We start from the raw sequence: 23,132 nt of genomic DNA, 5'->3' as shown, positions 1-23,132 counted from the left end.
CAGCCTCTGGGCATACTTGTATAAGGTTTTCTTAGTTACTTTTATAAGACTTCTTGCAGTAGATTATTAGCAATTTGTCATGGAAATTTTGTATTAACTTTATCATCTAGCAAAATGTTTGCCTTTAGCATATATTCAATAATATTTGCTGAATATAATTTTTAAGATAGCACTGTAGATTGTAACACAATTAGTATTTACTCTTTCACTTTACAGATAAGAAAATTAAGTTTCAAAAAAGAAGTATGATTTGCCTGGGGTTACTTGGACAGCTCTTGGTTAATCTGTACTACAATCCATGTTTTATACTGTCTATGAGTCTAACACTTGCACTGTAGGCTCCACAACTGAATTGACTGTTTTGTCAAGCATCTAGTATTCCCTCTAGTGATTTTTTCTTCTTATTCTTCTCATTTTTTGCCAATTTCTGACTTTTTCTTAATAGGAATAAGGTATTAAAACAGTGTTTTAATAAATGAGGGTGAAAATTCCATTTGGTACAAGCAGTAGTATCATTGAAAAATTTGCTCAGAATGCTATCATGTTTCTAAGCCACATGGTTCTTTATTCTAATTATTCCCCTTTAGAATATTCTAAATATTATTCTTCCTTCTAGTCTCTAACCGTTCCCATTCTCAGTTAAACGAACTGAGGAGACTGGTGCTGAGTTTTTTGTTGCTGTTTGTTTTTCCCCAGCATATATGTATTTCCTGCCTACTAGAACTTCTAGTTGCTTGCTTATATATTTAATTAATTATTCTGAGTTATTTAAATGTATCTGAGAAAAGTCATGAGATTAAATTGGTCTTTTTTTTTTTTGCAATGCAGAATAATAATAAATACAAAAACAGGATTAGAACAATAGGCAGAGGGACTTCCCTGGTGGCGCAGTGGTTAAGAATCCACCTGCCAATACAGGGGACACGGGTTCTATCCCTGGTCTGGGAAGATCCCACATACTGCAGAGCAATTAAGTCTGTGCACCACAACTACCAAGCCTGCGCTCTAGAGCCCTCAAGCCACAACTACTGAGCCTGTGTGCCTAGAGCCCGTGCTCTGCAACAAGAGAAGCCCCCGCAATGAGAAGCCCGCGCACCGCAACAAAGAGTAGCCCCCGCTCGCCACCACTAGAGAAAGCCCACACACAGCAACGAAGACCCAACACAGCCAAAAATAAATAAAATTAATTAAAAAAAAGAAAAGAACAATAGGCAAACAGTATAGAATCAAATTAAAACAAGAAGTGGCAATGAAAAATTGATAAACCACTCCATCTGCCTTATTACCAGAAACAAATAAATTTTAAAATTATCAGTCTTTATTTTTTGAGGTAGAAAAAAATAGTTAAAAATAAATTAAAAACAAAAGAACCAACTTAAGGATTCTTTGGCAGGCCCCTCTAAAAAACAGAGGCAAAATGGGAAGAAAAAAAGCATCCACCGAGACAACATCTCTCAAGAAGACAAGATACTTAATGAGGAAAATTTTTTCTTGCCCTGTTGAAACATAAAAAGAAAAACAATGAGAAAAACAAAACAAAACAAAACATGTGCTTGAAAGAAAAACAATAGCAAACACTTTGATAATTCCAAGACCCTTGTAGACAGTAGTTAATATGTTGATATCTGGGGCTGTAAAAAGTATAATAATTGCATGGTGTCATTTCCACTCTCATACATTTATTATTATAAGAGAGAGATTTTGATGGAATGCTGGGGAAGGAATAGGAGGAAAAATACTAAAATTAATTGAGCTCAATTGAGCTTAATTTTGCTCAATCTTCTATGTGCAAAAATCTTCATATAAGGAAACAATATATACTTTCTTGTTTAACCTAATAACCCTTTAAATGATTATTATTTTGCTTGTTTTTCAGTTGAGAAACCAGAACATCAGTGGGATGATGTAACTTTCTCAAGTTCATAAACTAATAAGTATGAAAGGAGTTGTAACCTGAGAGAGCCTAAGAGCTCCTTCCATTACACTGCCTTACCTCACTGAAGGGGACAGTCATTAATTCACATTTCCGAGCAATTTTCACTTGCTTCTTGAATTGGGTTGCATGCATTATCTCATTTCACTGTGATGTCAACATTGAGAATAAGTGTCATTTTTTTTCACTTGTGAGTTTGGGAGACCGGTAGAGGAGAAATCTGTTTCTCAAACACTGAACTATGTGTAAATGTAGCTTGTGTTGAAATTTTCCACATCCTACATGTAGAAAAAACAACAAAAAAAATGAGAAACATGATAATAAAGTGATTCTTCTAAGAAATTCTTTCTCTCCCTATGTTTTAAGAATTGTTGGACTTCCCTGGTGGTCCAGTGGTTAACACTCCATGCTTCCAACGTAGGGCACATGGGTTTGATCCCTGGTCGGGGAACTAAGATCCCACATGCTGCATGGCATGGCCAAAAAAGGAGAAAAAAAAAAAAAAATTGTCATTTTCTTTTCATTTCTGAAATATTGGTAAAAAGATAGCAGTTATTAGTATTAGTGTTGTGTATGCTTCTTGTTTTAATATGAAATTTCAAAGTTAGCAATTACAGTAGTATTTTTGTTTAATTTTACTCTCTGTTCATTAACAAACAACTTTGAAGAGAAATGCAGTTTGTTTTTTTTCGGTATGCGGGCCTCTCACTGCTGTGGCCTCTCCCGCTGCGGAGCGCAGGCTCAGTGGCCATGGCTCACTGGCACAGCCGCTCTGCGGGATGTGGGATCTTCCCGGACCGGGGCACGAACCTGCGTCCCCTGCATCGACAGGCGGACTCTCAACCACTGCGCCAACCAGGGAAGCCCAGTTTTTTGTTTTTAATTGTTTGGACAAAGGAGTAAAATTTTAAAGTTACAAATTTTATTTGATACTTAATAGAAATAAAAATCCAGGAGAGTTTTAAAACACTGATAAAACAAAAGAACCATATTTTAAATTTTATGGTGGAAATGATTCTAGTACCTTCCATATCTTTTTCAAATAAGATTTTTATTCTCATTTTGGAAACTGAGCATTTACTTTTCTTTTCAATATTTCTTTATCCTAACTTCAAAGCTTTAAAAACTAATAGACATCTTTAATTCTTCTCCCTCCAGTACCTCTTTTTAAAGGTTTCCTTGTGAACAGAACCCTCCCTGATACACACTAAAATTTCTTTGAAAGAGATAAATGAGACAGGGCCTCTGTAGAATTGAACAACTCATGAAAGATTTGGAGCTCACAAAATTCATTAAAATCTTAAAATTAAACATTTTTAAGTTTCTTGAATGACTATACTTGCCTCTTAAACTATCATTCCATTTTACCCCTTTTCCTCTCTTTATAGCACAAAAAGTCATAACTATTTTAAACATAAGTCAAATCATAGCATCCCTCCCGCCTAAGACTCTTCAATAGTCTCCCATTTAATTGCTAAAGTATCTTCATCTTTTGCTACTCTACCTATGGCTCACTCGACTCCAGTCACACTGGTCTCTTTGCTGTGCCCGGAACTCCCAAATACATCTTGCCTCCGGGTCTTTGTGCTCTTTTTTTCTTCCATGGCTGCTATTCCTCCAATATCAAATAGCTCACCCCTTTTCAGGCTCTATTCAAATATCACCTTATCTGAGATGTGTACAATGACTATCCCACATAAAATAGCATCTCTGCTCTACCTTGTCAATCCTATCACTTGTTATCTCCATGTCTGTCTTTATCTTTATAATATTTATTACTTAACATTACACTTTATATTGATTTGTTGATTTGCTAGCTGTCCAAAATACACTCTCCTTGAGAGCAGAGACTTTATCTCTTTTGTTTATGGCTGTATTCCCAGTTGGCACAAAGTAGTGGCTCACTAAAGAATGATGGAAAAATAAACAGAAAGCTCACTTTCTTACTGGTCCCATGACTTCTTTGTCACGGCACTGTAGTGAGAATCACTCTGAAATTAATTTAATATACTTTCAGTCCAAACTCTGGTTCTGCCCCTTGCAGGCTAATTAGCCTTGTGTACTGAGGCAAGTCATGCATCCTCCCTGAAATTAATTACCCTTGCCTATAAACTAAGAAGATCCACACCTACCCTCCTTACCTCATAGGATTGCTAAGAGGACCAAATGAGATAACAAAGGTAAAAATGCTTTATAAACTTCTAAGTATGGTTCTAAAAGGATTACATTTAAGGTGAATGATGGCATAACAGGTACAGCTGTGGTGTATATATAATCTAGTCTAGTTTTAGATTTAGTTTAATATCTTGTTAGTGGAAATACATGGAATGATACACTGAACAGTTTTCTTAGGGGTGCAACTTTCTTCCATCACTTAACATCATATAACATTTTTCTGAGGACAACTGGAAATATATTTTTCCTGGTGTAATTAATGGTCTATTTTGATATGACTGGTATTCCTAGTAGATTTTACTCTGTGTGTGTGCATGCATGTGCATGTGTGTGCACCAACAACTGTTCTTCAGATCTACAAAAAATGTTTAGATGCATCCACTATAATAATGAACTGACGCATTTAAAGCACTCAAATTTGCATGCCAATGGCAACAGGGTAGATTTTGTTTGTTGTTGTTTATTTATTTATTTTTTTGAATACTGAAGAAGTGCTCAGAAAAGCAGTGGGTGCTTGTGATAAGTATGTAACATTTTATGGACATGTGATGTGAGTGTTGTCACTTTAATCTTCCCCTCAAAATCACTAGAATATCCCAGACAGAATATTAAGGAAATTAGACAAGATTAAAGAGTCTGAATACAAAGGAAATTAAAGAAGAGGCATAAATTATCCTAATAAGAATGGTGCAAGGACTTGAAATAGGGATAGGTCAGGAGATTGGTTGGTTGGTTACTTGGTTGGTTGGTAGATAGATGGATGAAAGATAGATATAGATACATTATAGACTAACCATATTATTTATGTTACCCACACAAAGAATATAGGTGACTTACTCCAGGACACATGAAAGTAAAACCGAGATTAAAGTGAGAAAACCAGTGTTGTCTTAACCCACCCTAGTATTGAAGTGTTAGGTATGACACCAGCATTTAAATAATCAGAGACTAGGAATATAAATATAGATTTCTGGATCACACCCTAGACTTACTTTAAGAGACTTACTTTTTCTCCAGGTAGATGCTAGGAAGCTGCTTTTTCATCACGTGCTCATAATGAACTCATGCACAATTTTAAGACTCACTGCCTTATATATGCCATGCTGTCTACATAATATTCTTTTAGGTATTTTCCCTCTATATGAAGTCTACCTTGTTATCCAAATTTGTCCTGCTCTAAGGAAACTGCAGTGGACTAAAAATTCTTTACAGTAGAGGTATTTATTAGCCAGGACTTCCAGTTTTTTCAGTTAATCTTGAAGCAAATTTCCTTTCTCCCTCCCTTCTGATCCACCTCCTGCATAGCAAACTGCATGCCAGACAGTCACCAAGTCTTCAGATTGGCAACTTTATGGCTTTATTCCTCTTCCTGTCCGAATGTATAATAATATTAAAGGTGGTAACTGGCCACTGAAAATAATAATCATTCTAATAACTATCTAATCAATCTCCATGCAGGATATCTGTAATGAGATCTCCATAGCAACGGCCCCTTCTGGAAGCTACTGGTTTCATGGTATTTTGCTAGGTGCTTGTAAATCATAATGAACTGTAATTTTTCCCTTAAAAATAAAAGATATTGACCTTGACACTGTATATAAAGTACTGCAGAAACCTCAGGATGTCTGTTGGGGTGGGGATAAAAAGGAACTAGAGCCTTGATCATGAAAAAGGAGATCATGAAAAAGAATGTTAAAGTTTAATTTTCAAAAAGGAAAAAAATCATTTCTCCATATACACGTAGAATGCACATTCAAAGATTCTATTCAATTCATTAATTAAGAATAAAAGCTGTAAAATGTTATGACCAGTTCAAAGAATGCTTGGGAAGGTAAGTGTGTATAGAAAATTTGACAAAGAAATACCAGGTTAAGGATGCTGGTTTATATAGAAATCTAATTAATGTCTAGCAGGGCCATAAACCATAACCCTGAGGTTATCTATTCTTCCAGAAAGAAATTATTTGTCTCTCTACCTGATAAAAATCTTCAGGTTAATATCTATTCTTACACAGTTATAAAGCAGCCTAATCAATATAAACTCTATCAAAGTTGCAAGCCCAGAATTGCACTAAAAAAGCACTCAGTAATCTGTTTGCCTATTTTCAAGTTTTAGATAATTTTTCTGACAGGAGGAAATAAGCTTCAGGAACAAAGCATTTGTCTTTATCTAATTCAGAGTGCACTGTGAGTTAACAATTAGGGCAGTGTCAATGGTTGTGAAAGGGATCATATAGCAATAATTTGTGATGAGCCAGCCATTGGGTAGATCATTAAAGCACCTGAAATTGGACAGTTTCTTGAATATAATATAGTGTTTGCTAGAGGCTCTTCTGTGTCTACAAGGAAGATTAAGCAGTATAGCCAGGCTGAAATTCAGTGAAGAAGCTCTATTCTGCATCCCTTAAGAACAAGCCACATGTACACACTGCTGTATTTAAAATGAATAATCAGCAAAAACTCTCACCACTATTATTCAACATAGTTTTGGAAGTCCTACCCATGGCAATCAGAGAAGAAAAAATAAATAAAAGGAATACAAATTGGAAAAGAAGTAAAACTGTCACTGTCTGCAGATGACATGATACTATACATAGAGAATCCTAAAGATGCCACCAGAAAACTACCATAGATAATCAATGAATTTGCTAAGTTGCAGGATACAAAAGTAATGCACAGAAATCTCTTGCATTCCTATACAGTAATGATGAAAACTCTGAAAGAGAAATTAAGGATACAATCCCTTTCACCATTGCAACGAAAAGAATAAAATACATAGGAATAAACCTACCCAGGGAGACAAAAGACTGTATGTGGAAAACTATAAGACACTGATGAAAGAAATTAAAGATGATACAAACAAATGGAGAGATATACCATGTTCTTGGATTGGAAGAATCAATATTGTGAAAATGACTAGACTACCCAAAGCAATCTACAGATTCAATGCAATCCCTATCGAATTACCAATGGCATTTTTTACAGAACTAGAACAAAAGATCTTAAAATTTGTAAGGAGACACAAAAGACACCGAATAGCCAAATAGTCTTGAGGGAAAAAAAAAAACGGAGCTGGAGGAATCAGACTCCCTGACTTCAGACTATAATACAAAGCTACAGTAATCAAGACAATATGGTACTGGCACAAAAACAGAAATATAGATCATTGTAACAAGATAGAAAGCCCAGAGACAAATCCATGAACCTATGGTCAACTAATCTATGACAAAGGAGGCAAGGACGTACAATGGAGAAAAGACAGTCTCTTCAATAAGTGTTGCTGGGAAAACTGGACAGCTACATGTAAAAGAATTAAATTAGAACACTCCCTAACACCATACCCAAAAATAAACTCAAAATGGATTAGAGACCTAAATGTAAGACTGGACACTATAAAACTCTTAGAGGAAAGCATAGGAAGAACACTCTTTGACATAAATCACAGCAAGATCTTTTTTGACCCACCTCCTATAGTAATAGAAATAAAACCAAAAATAAACAAATGTGACCTAATGAAACTTAAAATCTTTTGCACAGCAAAGGAAACTACAAACAAGACGAAAAGACCCTCAGAATGGGAGAAAATATTTGCAAACGAATCAACAGACAAAGGATTAATCTCCAAAATATATAAACAGCCCATGCAGCTCAATATTTAAGAAACAAACAACCCAATCCAAAAATGGGCAGAAGACCTAAATAGACATTTCTCCAAAGAAGACATACAGATGGCCAAGAAGCACATGAAAAGCTGCTCAACATCACTAATTATTAGAGAAATGCAAATCAAAACTACAATGAGATATCACCTCACACAAGTTAGAATGGACATCATCAGAAAATCTACAAACAACAAATGCTGGAGAGGGTGTGGAGAGAAGGGAATGCTCTTGCACTGGTGGTGGGAATGTAAAGTGCTACAGCCACTATGGAGAACAATATGGAGGTTCCTTAAAAAACTAAAAATAGAACTACAATACAACCCAGTAGTATGCCACTACTGGGCATATAGCTGGAGAAAACCATAATTCAAAAAGACACATGCACCCCAATGTTCATTGCAGCACTATTTACAATAGCCAGGACATGGAAGCAACCTAAATCCCCATCAACTGACCAATGGATAAAGAATATGTGATACATATATACAATGGAATATTACTCAGCCATAAAAAGGAATGAAATTGGGTCATTTGTAGAGATGTGGATGGATCTAGAGACTGTCATACAGAGTGAAGTAAGTCAGAAAGAGAAAAACAAATATCGCATATTAATGCATAAATGTGGAACCTAGAAAAGTGGTACAGATGAACCAGTTTGCAGGGCAGAAACTGAGACACAGATGTAGAGAACAAATGTATGGACAACAAGGGGGTAAAGTGGCATGGGGTGGTGGTGGTGTGATGAATTGGGAGATTGCATTGACATATATACACTAATAAGTATAAAATGGATAACTAATAAGAACCTGCTGTATAAAAAAATAAAATTAAATTGAAAAAAAAGAATGGGAGACAAAAGCTCTTCCTGAGACTTTAAAAAAAAAAAAAGATTTTGATGTATGGTTTAGGGACACCAGGGATTGGAGAAATGGGCTAAATCAAATATAAAAACAAAGAGACTAGGGGGAAAAACCAACGAACTATCATATACTATCAGATAAGAGGCAAACTGGGAAGATAATTTAGCTAGTCTTTACTGATAATGTCCCATCCACCAAGAGAATAGGTTTTTTGCCAAATACAGCAAAGTTTTGATAAAAGAAATCCTGTGGAAGAATCATTTTTAGTACTGAGTTTCACTCAGATCTGACAAGCTTAGGATTATTAGGTGAATTACTTGGAGCAACTCACTCATATGTTGGTCACTGTCTCCAAAATCCAAATAGACCTCCAAAATACTATGTCTCTTGTCTTTTGTTTTTTTGTTTTTAATTCTTATTGAAGTGTAATTGATTTACAATGTTGTGTTAATTTCTGCTGCAAAGTGATTCAGTTTTATATATACACACACACACACACACACACACATATATATATATATATATATTTATATTAAAAAAAAGTCTTTTTTTTTATTCTTATCACAGGATACTGAATATATCTCCCTGGGCTATACAGTAGGATCTTGTTGTTTACCCATTCATTATATAATGGTTTGCATCTGCTAACTTCAAACTCCCAAGCCATCTCTCTCCCACCCTTGGCAACCATAAGTCTGTTCTCTATGTCTGTGAGTCTATTTCTGTCTCATAGATAGGTTCAGTTGTGTCATACTTTAAATTCTTCATATAAGTGATATCGTAAGGTATGTGTCTTTCTGTTTCTGACTTATTTCACTGAGTATCATAATCTCTAAGTCCATCCATGTTGCTGCAAATGCCATTATTTCATTTTTTTATGGCTGAGTAGTATTCCATTGTATATACATGCCACATCTTCTTCATCCATTCATCTGTTGAGGGGCATTTAGGTTGTTTCCACATCTTGGCTATTGTGAATAGTGCTGCTATGAACACAGAGTTGCATGTATCTTTTTGAATTACAGTTTTGTCCAGATATATGCCCAGGAGTGGGACTGCTGGATCATACAGCAACTGTATTTTTAGTTTTTGAGGAACCTCCATACTGTTTTCCACAGTGGCTGCACCAACTTACATTCTCACCAACAGTGTAGGAAGGTTTCCTTTTCTCCACACCCTCACCAGCATTTGTTATTTGTAGACTTTTTAATGAAGGCCGTTCTGACTGGTGTGCGGTGGTACCTCATAGCAGTTTTGATTTGCATTTCTCTAATAATTAACGATGTTGAGCATCTTTTCATGTGCCTCTTGGCCATCTGTATACCATGTCTCTTGTTACTAGCAAAAGATGAAAAGTGATAAGTTCATTTTTCATTTTATAGGTAATGATTCAATATGTTCCAAATCACTGGGCATCCAGGAGATATGATGTAATTTGATTAGAGTTTGGGTGTGGAAAGGATTGACTCACTAGTAATTCACCCAATTAGTAGGGTGGGGGAGGGATAGGGGAAGAGCAACAAAGATGAGACTTGGTTAAAATATATAGTCCACAGTAACCTTCATCTTGTCTATTGTTTTTCTCACTGATATTTCATTTATTTCTGCTCTAATCCTTACTACTTCCTTCCATCTACTAACTTTGGGCTTAGTTGTTCTTCTTTTTCTAGTTCCTTCAGGTATAAGTTAGGCTGTTAATTTAAAAATTTCTTTTTTTAAATATAGGTATTTATCACTGTAAAACTCCTTCTTAGAACTGCTTTGGTTGCATCCTATAAATTATGTTGTGATTCCATTTTTGTTTTTTGAAAAGATAAACAAAATTGACAGACCCTTAACAAGATGAAGAAAAGGAGAGAAAAGACTTAAATAACAAAAAGTTTAAATAAAACAAAGGGCATTACAACTGATATCACAGAAATACAAAGAGTTGTAAGAGATTGCCATGAATAAATATTTGCCAAAAAATGTACATCTAGAAAAAATGGAGAAATTCCTAGAAACCTACCACCTATCAGGACTGAATCAAGAAGAAATTGAAAATCTGAGCAGATTAATAATGAGTAAAGAAATTGAAGCAGCAAACTACATTCAGCAAAACATTAAAATAATCATGTATCATAATCAGGTGGAATATACCCCTGGAATGCAAGGATGGTGCAACATATGTAAATCAATAAATGTGGTACACCACACCCACAAATGAAAGATAAAAATCATATGATCATCCCAATAGACACAGAAAAAGGATCTGACAAAATTCAACATCCTTCATGATAAAAATAAAAACTCTCAACAAATTAGGTATAGAAAGAGTGTACCTCAATATAATAAAGGCTGTAGGTGTGCGTGTGTGTGTGTGTGTGTGTGTGTGTGTGTGTGTGTGTGTATAACATGCCAACAGCTAACATCATACTCAATGGAAAAAGCTGAAAGCTTTTCCTCTAAGATCACGAATAATACAAGGGTTCCCACTCTAACCACTTCTATTCAATATAAAACTAAAAGCCCTAGCAGAACAATTAGGCAAGAAAAAGGAATAAAAGGCATCCAAATTAGAAAGGAAGAAGTAAAATTGTCTCTATTTTCAGACTGCATATTATATATATAAAACCCTAAAGACTCCACTCAGTCTTTAGGATTTTATATATTTATAAATAAATTTATAATTTATAAATTTATATATTTATCAATTTACTTACTGAGTTAATATCTTAACTCAGTAAAGTTGCAGGATACAATATTAATATACAAAAATCAGTTGCATTTCTATACACTAACAATGAACTATCAGAAAGAGAAATTAAGAAAATAATCTTGTTTATAATAGCATCAACAAGAATACTTAGGAATAAATTTAACCAAGGAGATGAAAGATCAGTACACTGAAAATTATAAAACACCGATAAAAAAGATTGAAGAAGACACAAATAAATGCAAAGTTATTCTAAATTCATGGATTAGAAGAATTAATATTGTTAAATATCCATACTACACAAAACAATACACAGATTCAATGCAATCTTTATCAAAACTCCAATGGCATTTTCACAGAAATAGAAAAAGCAGCTCTAAAATTTGTATGGTACCACAAAAGACCCCAAATAGCCAAGCAATCTTGAGAATGCTCAAAGCCATCACACGTTCTGATTTTAAACTATATTACAAAGTTATAGTAATCAAAACAGTATTGTATTGCTATAAAAACAGTAACATAGACCAATGGGTGAGGAGTTCTAGTTTTACTAGATGAAGCGTTCTGGAAATGGATGGTGATGATGGTTGAGCAACAATATAATGTACTTAATACCACTAAACTGTATATTTTAAAACAGTTAAGATAGAAAGTTTTATGTTATATATATTTTACCACAATAAAAAATATTTTTTTTAAAAATAGCTCAGAAATAATCCCACACATGTATAGTCAATTAATCTTTGAGAAGAATGCCAAGAATACAAAATGGGGAAAGGATAATTTCTTCAATAAATGGTGTTGGGAAAACTGGATATCCACATGCAAAAGAATGAAATTGCACCTATACCTAACACCATACACAAAAATCAACTCAAAATGGATTAAAGACTTAAAAACCTATGACTGAAACACCAGGGGGAAAAGTCCTTGACATTTGTCTTACAACAATTTTTTTGGATCTGACACTAAAGGCACAAGCAAAAAATAAACAAGTAGGATTATATCAAACTAAAAATCTTCCACACAGCAAAAGAAACAATAGAGTGAAAAGACAACTCAGAGGATGGAAGAAAATATCTGCAAATCATATGTTTGATAGGGGGTTAATATCAAATATATATATAAAGAACTCCTACACCTCAAACACAGTCACATACAATTAAAAATTGGGCAAAGTATCCAGGTAGATGTTTCTCAAAAAAAAAAAAAAACCATACAAATGACCAATACATAAAAGAAAAGGTGTCCAACGTTTGTATTCATCAGGGAAATGCATATCAAACCAACACTGAGATATCACCTCACATTTGTTAGGAAGGCTATCATTCAAAAAAACAGAAGACAAGATTGGGTGAGCATATAGCAAAAAGGGAACCCTGGTACACTGTTGGTGGAAATGTAATTTGGTATAGTCACTGTGGACAACAGTGTAGAGTTTCATGAAAAATTTAAAAATAAATCTATCATATGATCCAACAATCCCACTTCTGGTAATTTTTCCACAGGAATTGAAATCAGGATCTCAAAAAGATACCTGCCCTCTACTGTTCACTGCAGCATTATTCACAAAAGCCAAGATATGGAAACAACCTGAATGTTTATTAACAGGTGAACAGATAAAGAAAATGTTGTATAGACATACAATGGAATAGTATTCAACTTTTAAAAAGAAGGAAATCCTGCCATTTGTAACATTATGCTAAGTGAAATAAGCCAAACAAAGACAAAAATACATTATGATCTAACTACATGTAGACTCTAAAATACTCAAACTGAAAGCAGAGAAGAGACAGTGATAGACAAGAACTGTGGGGAAAAGGGAAGGGGAGGTGATGGTCAAATGATACAAAGTTTCAGTTACGCTAAATTAATTCTGAAGATCCACTTCACAGCATGGTGCCTACAGTTGATAATACTGTACTGCATATTTAAAAGTTTTTATGATGATAGATCTTGTTTAGAGTTATTTCTATACACATAATAATAAGAATAACAACAGTGGGGGCAAGAGGAAACTTTGAGAGGTGATGGAGATGTCTTTGGCTTTGATGGTGGTGATGAGTATATACTTATCGCCAAACTTATCAAGTTGTATGCATTAAGTATGCATAGCTTTTTACTTGTAAATCACAGCTCGATAAAGTGATTTTAAAACAGAGGTGAAAATATTGAAGAAAATAAAGTTTTTAAAAATATATAATTTGATTATCCTATTACCTTTTCCAATTGTATACTGCATATGCCCAGGACCTGCTAAGAAATTATGCTCTTTTATGAATTTGGTAGAGATATGAGTATTGATTTGAACAAGGAGTTTTCTGGTTAGATGTAAGGAAAATATTTCATTTAGTGTTTCAAGTATGAATACGTTGTTGGTGAGTAAGAAGTAACATTCTCAGAGTCTTCAGGAGACACATACCCTGTGAAAGGAAATGGTTGTCAAAACTTCTTTGAAAATAAATGAGCGAGCAGGAGAGAAAACTATTCTATGTCTATCTTATCTTCAAATCAGCTTCATATAAGGATGTGGATTAATGTCTTTACTAGGACAAGGAGCACACAACTACCAAGATCAAGTTATCTTTGTGAAGAATAAGCATTGAAATAAAACTACCTGTTTGGATAACCTTCAAGGAATATGTCTGCCATACATATATTTTTTTCTTTCTACCCCCTTTTATGTTTACCTCTATCATATCTTTGTTGTTTACTTCTCTCCCTCCATTCTTTCTCTATTCTTTATAGTTTCTATAATGTGAGGCATTTTACTTGGCAAATTAGATAATGAGTCAGTGGATGAACATCAAACAATGGATGCAGTTCAGTGGACTCAGGTCAAAGAGACTGGTCAAATAAGTTTAGCATACTTCAATTCATTGAGACATGACTCTGAAAAAGAATAAGGAAAAGTCTGTTCTAGTGGGGAGAGTGATGTGTTTTTTAGACTGCTCCATATTCTCATGTGCTTGTGGTCAATGGCACTTTTTCTGCGTGGAATACCATGAGTTGTCAATCAGTATAACTTCCTTCTGGAGGCTTTCTCTGGTTCCATTAATTTTTGTTAAGCTCCCTTATCATAATCTCCTGCTTTAATTTATTTACTTATTATTAATAGCATCTTGCTTTTGATTTACTTTTATATTCTGTGAGAAAAAAAATCTTCATATATTTCTGTCTTACCTGGGTCTGCATTGTCACCAGTGTCCCTGAGCAGATTATTTTCCTGAACTTAGCATTCCTTGAGATACAACACCTTTTTAATACTCCTGTGAATCTATCCATGGAACTTTTTTTTTTTTTTTTTTTTGGCGGTACGCAGGCTTCTCACTGTTGTAGCCTCTCCCGTTGGGTAGCACAGGCTCCGGACGCACAGGCTTAGCGGCCATGGTTCACGGGCCCAGCCGGTCCGCGGCATGTGGGATCTTCCCGAACCAGGGCACGAACCCGTGTCCCCTGCATCGGCAGGCGGACTCTCAACCACTGCGCCACCAGGGAAGCCCTATCCATGGAACATTTTACCATAACTGCCAGAATTCATTTATTTGAGGTAAGGAAATTATTGTATTTTGTCCTTAATATATAATGATGGTCTCCAAATCATAACCTTATTTATACTGCATTAAAGTAATACTTAGAATACTTACATGGAATTTTGAAATTGTGAGGTGTGACACTGTGGTTTATAATAACAAATATATATTTGGTCCATCCAGTTTCTAGCAGAGAGTTTCTAAAAACCTTGGACTCTCTTAAGTGGTGTCTTTTATTATGTCTATAGGTGAGTTTTGGAATGTCCTTAGGTCACCTAAGGATGGGGGCTGATTGCCAGGGGAACCAGCCTCGTGATGGAGGGTGGGAACTTTCTGTCTCATCCCTTGGCCTCAGAAGAGGGAAGAGGAGCTGGAAGTTGAATTAATTGCCAATGACCAGTGATTTATTCTATCGTGCCTATGCAAAGAAGCCTCCATACAAATCCAAAAGGACAGGGTTCAGAGAGTTTCCATGTTGACGAATAAGTGGAGGTGCTGGAAGTTTCACCCTGAAGAGGTCATGGAAGCTCCATGTCCTTTGCCCATACATTGCCCTATGCATCTCTTCCATCTGGCTGTTTCTGAATTATATTATTTTATAATAAACCAGTAACCTAATAAGTAAACTGTTTCTCTGAGTTCTGTGAGCTGCTCTAGAAAATTAACTGAACCCAAGGAGGAGGTCGGGGGAACATCTGATCTGTAGTCAGTTGGTCAGAAGTACAAGTAACAACCTGGATGTGTAACTGGTGTCTGAAGTTGAAGGAGGGGTTTCTTTGGAGCCTCCAACCTATAAACAGTCAGTCAGAAGCACAGGTGATAACCTGGGCTTCCAACTGAAGTCTGAATTTGCAGGGTGAAGATACCCTTGTAGAATTGAACCCCTAACCACTGGAATCCAATGTTATGTCTAGGTAAACAGTGTCAGAATTGAGTAGAATTCTCAGACATCCTGCTGATATCCCACAATAGCTTGATGTTGTGTGGGAGGCTCCCTGCCATGTTGGAATTAGGTCCAGGAACCAAAAGATTAGATCACACCACTATGGATAGATATAAATCCATGTTAAACTTATTTGAATATATTTTTAATTTTAAATATTTTGCCTAGAAAAGAACACTGAAAAATAAATTTAAAAACTCATGTATCCACCACCAGTTAAAAAATAATATAGTATAGATATAATTAAAGCTTACATTACTTTTCACCCTGAACTACTTACTTATCTGTGAGCTTTTGTTTTTTTGTTTTATTGTTCTGTTTTGTTTTGCATTTCTCTCTGGGATTACGGATGACTACTTACCACTATTAGTCATGGTCCTCCACCAGGGAGCAATTTTGTAACTATCAGACCAAAAACCTGACATACTTACTATACAACAGAAGCCTATTATATGAATGTTCAACAGACTTCAAAGGCAGTTAGATTATTGTAAAGTAATCCTTAAGATTTATCAATACATAGTTAATGGTATATATTTAATATGAAAGTTAAAATTTATTATGCTATTATGTAGTTTTATGAAAAAATAATGGTGGATTAAAGTTTACTTTATATCATATTTACATATTTCTGTCATATCACATTTTCTTTGAAAAGACACGCTTATTTAAGCTTTTCCCCACAGCCTTTTCCCTCTTTAATAAGTTTGCAAATGTGTCACACCTGGCGATGGCCTTCATTCAACAGAATGTAACTGAACAAAACACACAAGCAAGTAAATCTACTGTATTTAGCGTCTAAACAAGTCTATTTTTTGCTTTTGACTTAAGATATTTTTGAAAATATTTTCTCTAACTGCAATACATTTAGAATTACTACATGCCTATCTTGAGTAATATCTTCTGTACTGATGGCCACAGGTCAATTCATACAGAGGCAGGGGATATGTCACATTAGAAAGAAAGTGAAATAACCTTACCTTTCAACAACTCTGAATGACCGCTTCTATTTCAGTTATTCCACTTCATTCCTTTAAAAAAAAAAAGAAGAAACTCTAGTAAAACTGGTCTACTATTTACTATCTGATTGTGGAAGGTCAGAAGGAAGCAGTGGGAGAGAAAACTGAATTCTTTATTCAAACCATACACTATAGAATAATGATACTGGCTATGAGGCACTTCCAAAATCCTGGTGAATCTTCTGGATCTTTGCAGAGAGATCCTTCTATAATTGGTAGTCTTTTGTTGCCAGTCTGTGGTATATGTGATACCCACCTTTCACTAATGTAATTATTCCTTCAATACATTTTTTGAGCAACTTCCCTATGTCTTGCTCCTGTGCTAGGCTCCAATCGCATTTATGGCACCCATCCTAAAGCAAAGGTTAGATGCTGCTGCCAGAGGAAGGTGTGTTTTAGTACTAATTTTACTCTTTGCATTTAATTGTACCTAAATTCATAGCTTGAATTCCAAGGTCTTATTTTTTTTCTCATAAACAGGGCAAGGTTTAAAATACGAAGTTGCATATTTTGCACTTTGCTTTTAGCAACTATCTCATCAGAATCAATTTGTAACAAGTCCCAAATCCTGCCATGTCATTTCCCTCTGCTTTTCCTCCTCTTCCTGTGTTTTATTTCTGAGCTCATCCTTCAGGATATCTACTGTCCCAGCAGCTTACAAGGAATCTGTGGGTCCAGTTTGCTCAAAGCTCCTGTCCTGTGTAAAACACCTCCAAGTCTAACTTGGGCAGGAACTCTGGGAGGACTCTAATGTTCAATCAACATCATAGGGCAGGAGTGGTAATTAAGGAGCTGCAATCCCTTCAGGCCATTCACAGTTGCCTTATTCCCTCTTAGTGAAACCAATTGGGAGATTTAAAGAATGATAGAGCCTATGGGCCTTGTCAGAACCAGGACTACATGCTGCTTCCCTGATATCTGGGGAAGTATCATCATAAATGAAATGATCAGGGCTAGTCCTTCATCCTTTTCAGAAGACTTAAACTTTAAGGCACCCCCCCCTAATTCTAGGCCTCCTAATTCTAGAAGCATACCTCTATCTATATCTTCATATCTAGCTCTAAATTTTATAGATATTTCTAGCCCTACCTCTATTCCTACCAATCTATCCATAAATATTGCCATGCATACAATATATAAAAATGCACACTTAAATTTGTAAAACACATTTATTATGAGGGCAATCTATAAATAAGAGCCATATATCTCGTCTCCCATGGATGCCCTCATTGCATAGGGAGTCCAGGACTCACACCTGACTTTGCTGGTTGTAAACTACGGGATGTTGGCCAAGTCTCTTCTCCATTCTTGGCCTTGGTTCCTGGGTCAGCTGAATGAAGAAAGGACTAAGTGATCACTAAGATTCCTTCCGATTCTAATCATCAGTCAATGAATTAAGGAGATTGTAGCAACTCAATAATTCTGTTTAGCAAATATGTTAAAAGGTTATTTAAGAAGAAAAATGTCTCTGAGAAAGGGAAAGGTCCATAAGGTTGAAGTAACTCTACTGTCTATACTCTATTGTCTATGATGCCATCAATCCTGGATTCATTTTTATTTTTCAAGGGTAGAATATTTAGCCACATCATTTTCAGTGAATCTTTTCTTTTCTAAAATTTTTAAATTAATTAATTAATTAATTTTATTTTTGGCTGCGCTGGGTCTTCGTTGCAGGCTTTCACTAGTTGCAGCGAGCAGAGGCTACTCTTCATTGCAGTGTGTGGGTTGCTCATTGTGGTAGCTTCTCTTTGTTGCAAAGCATGGGCTCTAGGCGCGTGGGCTTCAGTAGTTATGGCACGCGGGCTCAGTAGTTGTGGCTCGTGGGCTCTAAAGCATGGGCTCAGTAGTTATGGTGCACAGGCTTAGTTGCTCCACGACATGTGGGATTTTCCCAGACCAGAGCTCGAACCCATGTCCCCTGCATTGGCAGGCAGATTCTGAACCACTGCACCACCAGGGAAGTCCCAGTGAATCTTTTCTTAACTGAGGTTGTTATTTAAATAAATTTTGCGTTATGTACTCTTACCAATAACACAGACTACAACTACCTTCTGAAGAAAACTTAAGTCCAGGTGGAAATGGACAGAGGCTAAAGGAGAAAGTATTACTAGGAACAACATGTGTTGAGGTGAAACTTTACTGACTGGTATAATAGTCAAGTAACCAGCAGGCAACAGAATGGATACTTAAAGGTTTTCTCTGAAAACGATTTACTGAAAAAACTGCTTACAGTGGAATAAGCAAAGGTAAAGATTAAAGTTAGGCACTCACAGTATGTGTAATCAAGTGTAAAGACGACGATAGCAAGCATCATGAAGACAACATTACTACATCTAAATCTAACATTAAAGACAGCCAGGAGAGTAATGATGAGAAAAAAGCCATTCTATATTAGCTGGTAGCTTAGAACACAAACACAGCCACTATCAGATCCATAGTAAAGCAAGAAGGGAATGGCCGAGACAGGGCATAGGATTCATTACCCCATCTTTCTCTCCCTCCGCTTTCTGATAATCCTGCCAGTCCCTTCCATTCGCTACCTGCCTTCAGAGAATGACAAAGCCCAGATGATGCAGGTTATAAAAGTTAGAGCAAGTTAGAGACAGTGCCAATCATTTTTTGCCTTTCAGTGTCCATTCAAATCCTTTACGTGGAAGAAGAAAATCACATTCCTCCTTACCACCAAACAGGGAAAGCACAAAGTCCCATGAACCATCGTAGTCATGAAGGGATGATGCCAATTCATTCATACTTTCAGCTGGATTTTAAGTTGTAAAGTGAGGTATCATGGATACTCTTCATATAAAATTTAAGAAAAAATTTAAAATAAATAACAAGGGCAAAAGCATAGCTGCTATAATTCTTCTTCTCTAGCAGGGCATTAGGCTGAATTAGATCATCGTAGCTTCCTTTTTTCCATGATTCATTTCACTTTACCCTTACCTCTTCTAACACTCAGCAGGTTGATTTCATTATTTTTCTGTAGAGCTGTTTCTCACAGAAATAACTTCATCATTGAAGAGAATGAATCAGTACAATCATTATTAGTGAATGAATCTCTATCCTAATTATTTTTCAATAAGAACTATAGTTCTCATTAACATTTATTATTTAGGAATAAAAGTACACTGATATAACTAGATTCCAGACATAGTTCTCCATGCATCCACTGTAGAGTGGCAACCCCACATCTCATTGGTCATCAGAATCAAGTGTCCCAGCCAATAAAGTAGCCCCTTCTATGTTTGTTCATTCAGCTACTTGAAGAACTAAAATGGTTTACATCCACCCCATATTAGGCAGGGATTCTATTCAAAGCTTAGAGTTTCTTTGATTTTATATTATTCCTATGTCTTCAGTGTAAAAAATTTATATCTACTCTGCTAGGCATTTCTTCTCTAGCTCTTCTTATGAAAATATATTTCCATCTTTTATAATTATTTCCAATAGTAATTTAAGATTACATCTTAGATTCCTGATAGTATGAAGACATTATCTGAGCTTATAATATTAACAATTATCGAGCACCATTTTATGAATTAAGGAGAATGTTTGCTCCATAGTTGACAGTGATGCCATTAATACATGCTGGATGAATGAGTGGTGTATACATAAAATGTGATCCTAAGCTGCAAGGGAAATTGAATATTATATAACGCTATGTGCCAGGAATATTTTTATTATTTGATTACAATTGTGTTGCATAATTACATTACTTTCTTGCAAACTATTTATTATAATATTGATATATTTTTGTTTATAAACAAAGCTGAAATGCAAGACAGCAAATTAATTCTTGTGCCTTTAACATTTACAAATGGCAGATGGCAGAATGATGACCTGAAGGTAGAACATCTTATTTTAAGGTTCACTTTCCTTGTAGAACAATACAAAATTGTCTATCTGCAGAAGTGTTGTTTGTTGTTTCTCTAAGTTTAGCATATAATAAAACTTTATGATTTAGGGAAAACATTATTTTAAAGATATTTTAATTCTATTTGCAAAGTGAAGAGAACTTGAGGCTAACGAACTTGAGTGTTCTGTCAGACTGAGGGTCCTTTAATCACTATAATCCACATAAGGAACCTGAAATGGCCTGAGAGTAGAAGTTTAATAGTGGAGGGCTGCTCTATAAAAACTGGTACATTTATAAATGGCAATTCAGATGTGAGTCAATAAGGGGGCCGGTAATGATTTAAAACTGTATTTTAAAACCTGTATTTATGGTAATTTAAGAATTATAGTTTTTTTTTGGAATAACATTTATATAACCAATTATTTTGAAAACTGCAACTGAGGAAATATCATCACTGTGAACTTATTCAATTTTAAATGGAAGTTGTAAAAATTAACATTATTTGGGAGAAAAGGACAGTATATGAAATAATTCCAGCCTGCATTCAATAGGCTGTTAGGGGTAACCTGATGTTTAAAAGAATCATACTATATGAAATCCTGTATGAAACAATCATACCAAACAGAACACATTAAAACAGAGTTATGATAATGATCTACGTTTTTCAAGTGAGCTATATTTCTTCATTCATTTTCATGGCTATCAGCAGTCAAGATCTTGCAGAGTACCTGGCAGAATCACCTAGAAGGTAAATGTGGATAAATCATCAAGTCACAGATGATAAACAAAAGAAAACTCATGGGAGGTACTGCCATATACCCCCAAATCTGGGGTACCAAGAGAATCAAGGTTAGGAGTAGCTGACTGAAGTCTTACAGCTGAAAGACACGTCTCAACCAAGTGACTGATTTCACTGAACTCCTGGAGTTATTTCATAAAATAAGAGTCTATACTACCCAGTCAAGCAGGAGAACAAAGTGTATTCAGTCCCACAGTACATTCCATGCCTTTTCTGAGGGCAGTGCTAAGGAGTAAAAAGGACATATCTCAGCATACTTATAGTAATAATAATGATAATGGATAAGTTATACTGCATGTTTTCTATGTCCCATTCACTGAATAAGCATTTATAACAATGCTAAGAAGAGAATCATTTTTATTATCACCATTTGCATACAAGGTAAAAGAGGTTTGGGGAGGTTAAATGACTTCCTAACATTATATGTGTACAAATGAGGCTTTCTTTCAATTAGAATTATATATATATTTTTCTTTTCTAATTCTGCACAGATTATCTCATTTCTTTCTTACAATTACCCATTTTACTTTATTTTTTTTGCCATGCCGTGCTGCATGTGGGATCCTAGTTCCCTGACCACGGATCGAACCCATGCCCCCTGCAGTGGAAGTGCAGAGACTTAACCACTGGACTGCCAGGGAAGTCCCACAACTACCCATTTTAGAGTAAAAGAAACTATGGCTCAAAGAACATATTGGTCCTAGCACAGAAATGTAATTGCCCACTTCAGACAACTTTAATCAGTGATCTAACCTGAAATGTGTTCAAGAGGGTTCCCCATCCCTAAGAACAACTGGTCTGCTTCTTCAAAGATGATGTTATCTGTTGAAATTACTCATGTTCGGAGCAGAATGCCTCTTAATCTTCATATATTGAGTGACTGATGAGCTGCACAGAGAAACTGTCTAGAATTGAGGGCCATGAATAGATTTTCATCATAAGAGCACTTCAAAATGCTCTAATTATTCATTATAGGACACTGTTCCGAAATTATTTTAGTCTATGTATTTTGGCTAATTGGCTTTAGTTAGTGTATATATTATGGTGAGCAGTATTATCATGTGACTGTTGAGAGTTAGTTTTATACTTTTGTACGATGAAGGCTATAGATTATGGAGTAGACTGAAATATAAATAGGATAGGATAGGATGCACTCTGTGAGCCACGGGAGAATTGGGTGGACCATACTATATATAGGTTATGGAAAGATGACTAAACTGCAGTTGTTGTAAAGAAAGTAAAATGAAAGCTAGCCTAAATACAAGTGCCCTCTCTGATACGGAAAAGGCTCCTTCTTGCAAGGATTTTCTCTTTAATCCAGCAGATTTAAATTCTACACCTTGATAACACAGAGAGTGTTCAGAAAATAGGCTTTGGGAGTCTGTGATTTCTATAAACAAATATATCAGGGATTTGAAATAATGGACATAATTTTAGTGATGATACATTTAAAGGGCATATCATTGCAAATACAGAACCCTATCACATATGTAATATAATTTAATGTCTGAAGTGGATTTGAGAGATAAGTAATTCTACTGTATTATTCAGATGAGCAATCTAAGGCTCACATAAGGTTAAGCTGCCACTCATTGGTAAAATAAGACATCTGATGCATATTTGTATCAGTCATCAGGACACAGAACTGCTTCATAATT

This window comes from Aethalodelphis obliquidens, unplaced genomic scaffold (assembly GCF_003676395.1).
Source record: "Aethalodelphis obliquidens isolate GAN/ISIS:26980383/991018 unplaced genomic scaffold, ASM367639v1 scaffold14, whole genome shotgun sequence".
NCBI classification, from domain to species: Eukaryota; Metazoa; Chordata; class Mammalia; order Artiodactyla; family Delphinidae; genus Aethalodelphis; species Aethalodelphis obliquidens.
This window is presented reverse-complemented; position numbering follows the sequence as displayed.